Below are 6,893 nucleotides of genomic sequence, written 5' to 3' on the forward strand. Positions count from 1 at the left end.
AGATTTGCAAAGGAGTTGGAAAACCTTAAATACTTAGAAATTGACTATAACATATATGCAGTCATATATACTTGTGTCAGTGATTTCTCACTGTCTCATCATTATATATTAAAGATTATTTTCCTAACTTTTTTGTCTCTTCCTTCATCATTCCTTACACTTTCAAAGAAAAACAAACAAAAAAATGCAGCTGATGCATACATGTTATAAAGTGGTTATGAGCCTTCCCATCCAAGCTTGAAAAAATGTCATTTCTTAGTTCCTTCTCTTTTATTTCTCTAAATATTTGGCCTCTTGGCTAGCAACAAAGGTCTTCACTTTCAGTATCTCTGAAATATAATGTTGTTATTCTTTTTCATCAGGAATGAAAATATTTTTGCCTGTAATTCCTTCCAATCCTAAGAAGCATTGAAGTAACAAGTGTGATCTTAGTACAAAATGTTCTCTTGAATACCAGCCACATTGTTGGAAATGTTCATCTCAGAGGAAGTACAGTGAGTATACATGTCAAAAATACCTTTTGCTTACCTAGAGTGCATTGTTCAGAGGCAGGATGAATAAACTTTATTTACTGAATTTAATGCGCAAAAAAACAGTATTTTTTATGAAAAAAGTAGGGCAACATGGACCATATCAGAATACAGATGGTTTATCTACTTAGTAATTATATGGCTAAGGGTTTTTATGTATTTGTATCTTTGTAACTAATACTCTAGATTACATTGATGAGGAAACTTTTTTTTTCCACCAACGATCATTTGAATATTTATAACATCATTCATGAAACACACAAAACCATCTACTTAAAAAATTAGGACGTAATGCTGCCATGAACAAAGTTGCTAGATTTATTGAATTTTGAGTCCTGTCAGCAGTTACCTTGGCAACTGACCAAATGGTTTTGTGGACCATATACAGTTTATGAGCTGGATTTTCTCTGCCTTTATTCTGAAAACTTACTATAGCTGGGGTAGATAGCATAATGTTATGCAAAGAGACTCATGCCTGAGGCTTCAAAGTCCCAGGTTCAATCCCCCCACACCACTGAATGCCAGAACTGAGCAGTGCTCTGGTAAATAAATAACTGAATAAATGAATAAATAAATAAGTTATTTTAACAGGGGAGTTGAGGAAAACTCAAGAAGAGAAGGCAATATAATCATGGGAGCAGACAATGGAGTGTAGTAGCCACAAGATGAAAAGATGAACAAGGACCTAACACAACTGTTTGTAACTAGACTAAACTGAGAGGTGTCTTTAGTTTGAGGGAAGAATCTAAATGAAATATTAGTAGAGATGGTTCTTTACTGAAACCTCAGGAGCTGCAGTTGTAAAGCTGCTTGGGAAATTTTTCAATAAATCCATGACAATTTTCATAGGGACAGAGTAATAAGACACACTCCTTGTTCTGTGGTGAAAGCTCAGAGATGCTTAAGGACTAAGAATGAGAATTTGTCATTGTAACAGAGAGTATGAGAGGAAAAGGGAAAGGAAATAGAGAGCAGGAACAGTGACAGAGACTAGGGTGTGGCAGTTTGGCTTTTATGTGACATAGGTTGATGTACTGATAAAGGTCCAAGGTAGGAAGATAAAATCCACACTGGATCTTAAAGTAGATTTTAATACAGGAAAATATTTGCAAAGTAGTTGGAAAATCTGAAGAGACAAAAAGAAGAAAGAACACAACCCAGAAAGAGCTTAACAGAATTCAAGCCTCCCTAAAGCTGGAGAAATGAGGGAGAAGGTGGACTTTTTAGATCCATGGAGAGGAAACTGGAGCTTGTATAGGAGTTGAAAAGATGAGGCAGTGTTTGGGACTAAATAACCACATCACAGATACTGCCCTTTAGGGAGAAATAGCTGAAGCAAAACCCAGACTCATTTTCACCTTCAAAAAAAAAAAAGAGCTTAGACGAACAGAATTCAAGCTTGGGCAGTCAACTTCTCCCATTAACTGAGCCTAAATTGGAAAATGGTTGACTATGGGAATGCTTTGGTTTTATTTATTTATTGGTTATTAAATCATGACATTTCATTCCCTTTCTCCCATTTGTTTTCAACCCAACAAATGTACATGAGCCTCTGAAGAGGGCCATTTTGGTTTCAGCAGATAGTTCATTTACTTTTTCTTTCTTCTTTTTCTTTTCTTTTCTATTCTTTTTTTTTTTTACCAGAGCACACTGATTAGCTCTGGTTTATGGTGCACAGGGCATTGAACCTGAGATGGCGTAGCCTCAGGCATGAGAGTCTCTTTGCATAACCATTATGCTATCTACGCCTGCCCAATACTTCATTTCTAAACCTAGAAAAAAATGATTTCTGCTTACTCTCTTTTAGTTCTACCAGTGTTAAACATAGACCATGCTAACAATAATAATGTCTCTTGTTAATTTAAGTTAGAAGAACATTTCCTTATTTTGGAAACATTTTACTGCCGTTTATGAAATAAGTTCTGACCTCTAGGTTATGTTGTATAACTAGTGCCTTGTTAATAATTACAAATAGGTTGCTTCATTTAAATAGGTTGATTCTACAAATCATGCTTATTTGATTTATTTTATTTCTGAGATTATTTTTTTTGTCACATGCTGGCTTTTTCCCCCACTCTCATCTGACTAGTTGTTGTTTTTGAAAAGAGCTATAATCACTAATTTACAGATAAATAAGAGTTCAGTTGGATCTTGTTATTTTCACAAAGCTATTTATAAACACATATATTCCATTTCATGTCAGTAGGCATTTTGATACTTTTTTGTGTGCTATTACATAACACCTTTCAAAATGTATGCCTTTCAACACCTTTTAACTTGCTGTTATTGATATTTAGTACCATAGCAACACCACAACAATTTATACATTGCTTTGTTGTTGTTGTTGTGTGTGTGTTTTCATGAAAAAATATGTACTAGCACTAAGTTTGCTATCAAAATAAAATTCCAGGTTGGAAAAAAAACATATAAAATGTATATCTTGTGTTGCAACTTAATCAATGCTGCCAGTTGGTCCTATTATTTTTCGTTGTGAGGGTTTTTTTCTGCTCTATTTTTTTTTGTTGGGTAAATGCTATTATCATTCTAAATTTAGTGTTATTTCCTGTTGCCTGTGGTTATGCTTGACCAAATGATAAAGATAGCTAAAGTGATAAAGATCACCCATGTGCAGACATGTAAGCCTCACTTTCCATCTGCTTTTCTCCTTAAACCATGTCATCTGTTTCTTGACCAGGTAAACAGCTTTAATTTAATTTATTATTTAATAATAATAATAATAATTATTATTGTTTTTGCAGTGGTCTTTTGCTTCCTTTTTTTCTGATCAGACATGCTCTTTTCTATGTCCAATATGCAGTCATCTCACTGCTAAGACTGTGTGATCAAGAAGCTGCAAGTCTGCAGTTGGAAATTTTTTGCATGGTGAATTCTTTACAGTCACTGAATGCATCAGAGTGATGATTGAGATCTGACCCCAAAGGCTAGAGTCCTGTCAGCTTCTGGTAAAGTTTAATCTCCAATTTTACACTAATTAATGATCTTCATCTCATGACCCCAGTATTTTTCTTAATGTTTTGAGCATTTAATAGGTAATGCATATCTTATCCACCAGCTCCAGGTGCTTCCATGTGATGATCAAGGACTCAAACCTGGAGCCTCACACATGATAGTGTGAACTCTTCACCCAATGAGCCACCTCTGCCCAGCCCCTCCCTGGCCATATTACATATTTTATATGTATGCATCTTAAGTTATTCACCCATTCAAGTACTAACCAGGCCTGACTCTACTTAGCTTCCAAGATCAGACAAGACTGGGCACGTTCAGGGTGCTATGGCCATAGACAAACCACTGTCATACCTGATAAGATACGGAGAGCTACATTTTTTCTTGTTCACACTGAGTTAATGCATTTTCAAAGGATTCTATAGTCTGCTCTAGTTTACAGATCAATAGTAGTAAAGCCAGAATCAGAGACACTTGGAAAGATACAGAGAAAGAAAAGATGAGAGACTGAGAAAGAAAGAGGACATATCACAGTAACCTCCATCAATGATGGGACTCTGCAGTGGGTGCCAGACACAAACTCATTATCTCACGCATCATAAAGCATATGGTCTAAAGGGTGAGCTATTTACCAGTCCTATAACTGCTAAATTTTGATGTTTCACATTTGCTAAGTTTAGTCAGTAGAGATGAGATCATTTGATCAGGACCAGTTATAAATCAATTTTGAATATAAAAGAGATCATCCTTGTATCTTATTTAACTACATTCTAAGTTCCTAGATTATTCCTGCTTTTCTTTCTTATTTGATTAGCCTACAATGCCATAACTCATGTGATGCTAATAACTGTGTTGATTCTGAGCTCAATTACTTATTTATTTATTATTTTTGGATCAAAGTATAACTAATGGTAGTGTCAGGGGTCAAACCTGACATCTCTTAAACATCTCACAAACAAATATATATGTCACAGATGTGCTGTCTCTGAGACCCTAGAATAAGTTAATTTTTAAATATTACTCAGTTTCATAAATATACATATCTGATTCCATCTAGGGAAAAACATACCTTTAAAATCTGTTACAGGTTAGGCATGAGTCTAGGAGTTGTAGATAAAAATAAAAAAGAAATATAAAATGACAAGGCAGGTGTCATTTTAGAGTCATAATTAAATATATGTAATAATTAAATATATTTAATATATATTAAATATATATAAAGTATGTATATAAATTTTCCTCCTTTTTTCTTCTGCACACAGTAACTGCACTGACAGGAATTCAGTTTTTCACAAAAGTGAGCTATAGCAATTTCTTAATCTGAACATATATTTTTTTCTCTTTGTTAGTTTCTTTTAGGTCTTCAACTTGCCAGAGCAGTTTTATTCATATAATTAAACACATTGGGTTTTAGATTATTTAAAATGTTGGAAACAGAATGATAAACATGTACTATAGGGTAAAGGTTTACATCAAAAAGCCATTGAGAAAATGGAAGATTATTGCTGTATCAGTAATTAATCACTGAGCTATTATTTAAAAGTATTCAGAAGACTAGCAGATTTTCAGTGGTATTAAAATCTTTTTGGGGTTGTATTGTTATATGGGAAACTGGGGAATGTTATGCATATACAGACTATTGTACTTACTGTTGAATGTAAAACATGAATTCCCCAATTAAAAAATCTTTTTGGGGTATGAATTCATTTTACTTTTCTCAGATGAGACTGTTCCTTGGTTTTTTTTGTATGTACTAGTTTTATTAATAGAACCATAAAGTTTTTCAAAGTATATGTTTTTAGGTAAAGGTGAAGAAAGAGGACCCGGGTCATTTCAGTAATACTTAGTGAAAACACTTGAGCTTCAGGCTATAAGACTTGACCACTAGCAGGGGCACTATTTGGGGAGTCCTGAGATTCCTGAACAGACATGATGGGCATAGATCTTGAATAAATCCCTCTCTCCATTGTTACCCGTAATTCTTATCAAGAACAACACAATAGACCCCTTTGTGGGCCCCCAGTACCTTGCCCTCAACTTGGATCAACAATGGTAGAAAATGTTCCATTCTCCAAAGGGATGCTGGACAACATACTCTATGCTATACCCGAGGAAGATGGGTCCTGATATTGGGGCAGCTTGGAATGTTCCTATTCATGACCATAGAATGTGAGCTCAGATCTACAGGGATGCAGAGGTCAGATAGGCTCCTAAGATGATTATGGGCCCCAGATAACATCAAATCGATGGGGTTTATAGTCAATAGTATTTATACACCTTTCCCATATTAGGGAGCTACTTTCTTCCCTGATCCAGCTTTCTGGTCCTTTTTCCAGCCATAACATCATCTCCCCAGACAATAAGTTGGATCCACCTGCATATCTGATTTCAGGATCAGGGGATAAAATAAAAAGGGGGGGGGGGAACTAGTATAGCCACAGGCCCTTTGGAATATAACTAAAATATGCCTACTAGCTATCTACAAAATGGGGAACTCCCCCCCCCCAACTCTTCATCTGCATTATTCCAGTCTTTAGGTCCATGATTGGTCAACAGTTTGTTTGGCTTTGTATGTTAACTGTCTTTTCAACCACCATGTTCCAGATGCTAGCATGATGCCGAGACTTCCCTGGACAGACAACCCCACCAATGTTTCCTGGAGCTCTGCTTCCCCAGAGCCCTTCCCCACTAGGAAAAGAGACAGGCTCGAAGTATGGATCGACGTGTCAATGCCCATGTTCAGCAGGGAAGAAATTACAGAAGCCAGACCTTCAACCTTTTGCATCCCACAATGACCTTGGGTCCATACTTTTAGAGGGTTAAAGAATAGGAAAACTGTCAGGGGAGGGGATGGTGTTCTGGTGGTGGGAATTGTGTGAAGTTGTACCCCTCTTATTCTATGGTTTAGTCAATGTTTCCTTTTTATAAATAAAAAATTAAAAAAAAAAGACTTGACCACTTTGTCATCTTTGGTGTGTTTACTCAAAGAACTCAAAGGTCAACCCAATAATTGACCACAGAGAAACTGTTGCAGTTTGGGGGCTTAGACAAGGCATGACTGCATGAAACAAGCTTTACACAGCTCCTATGTGAGACTCTTGATTCATTCTCAAGTGATGAACTTACTAACTAGAAGTGCTATGTGTAACAACTGGCATCAAGAAATTTGAAAAAAAAAAATCATGTTTTCTCTTCTCAGACTTCTTAAGTTCTCCTAACATAGTGTGAAAATGTTAATGATTTCTCCAGAACATATGCCAATCAAATCACTATTTTTAATGTGTAGACATTTCATTTTATTAAATATCTTTAGGTAGTGTAAAGAACCTTTAGAAATCTAAATGTATCTAAAACTTACATGTTGTTTTGTTTCATTACTATGGATCTGAATAAACT

General features: G+C 35.5%; 1 long non-coding RNA gene across 1 annotated transcript; it reads left to right on the forward strand.

The window, feature by feature from the left end:
- Positions 1-366: 366 nt before the first annotated feature.
- Positions 367-6,381, forward strand: LOC132539278 (uncharacterized). Its single transcript, XR_009550541.1, has 3 exons — positions 367-494; positions 3,349-3,493; positions 6,102-6,381. It is a non-coding gene; the product is annotated as an uncharacterized LOC132539278 (long non-coding RNA).
- Positions 6,382-6,893: the final 512 nt, after the last annotated feature.

This window comes from Erinaceus europaeus, chromosome 7 (assembly GCF_950295315.1).
Source record: "Erinaceus europaeus chromosome 7, mEriEur2.1, whole genome shotgun sequence".
Classification (NCBI taxonomy): domain Eukaryota; kingdom Metazoa; phylum Chordata; class Mammalia; order Eulipotyphla; family Erinaceidae; genus Erinaceus; species Erinaceus europaeus.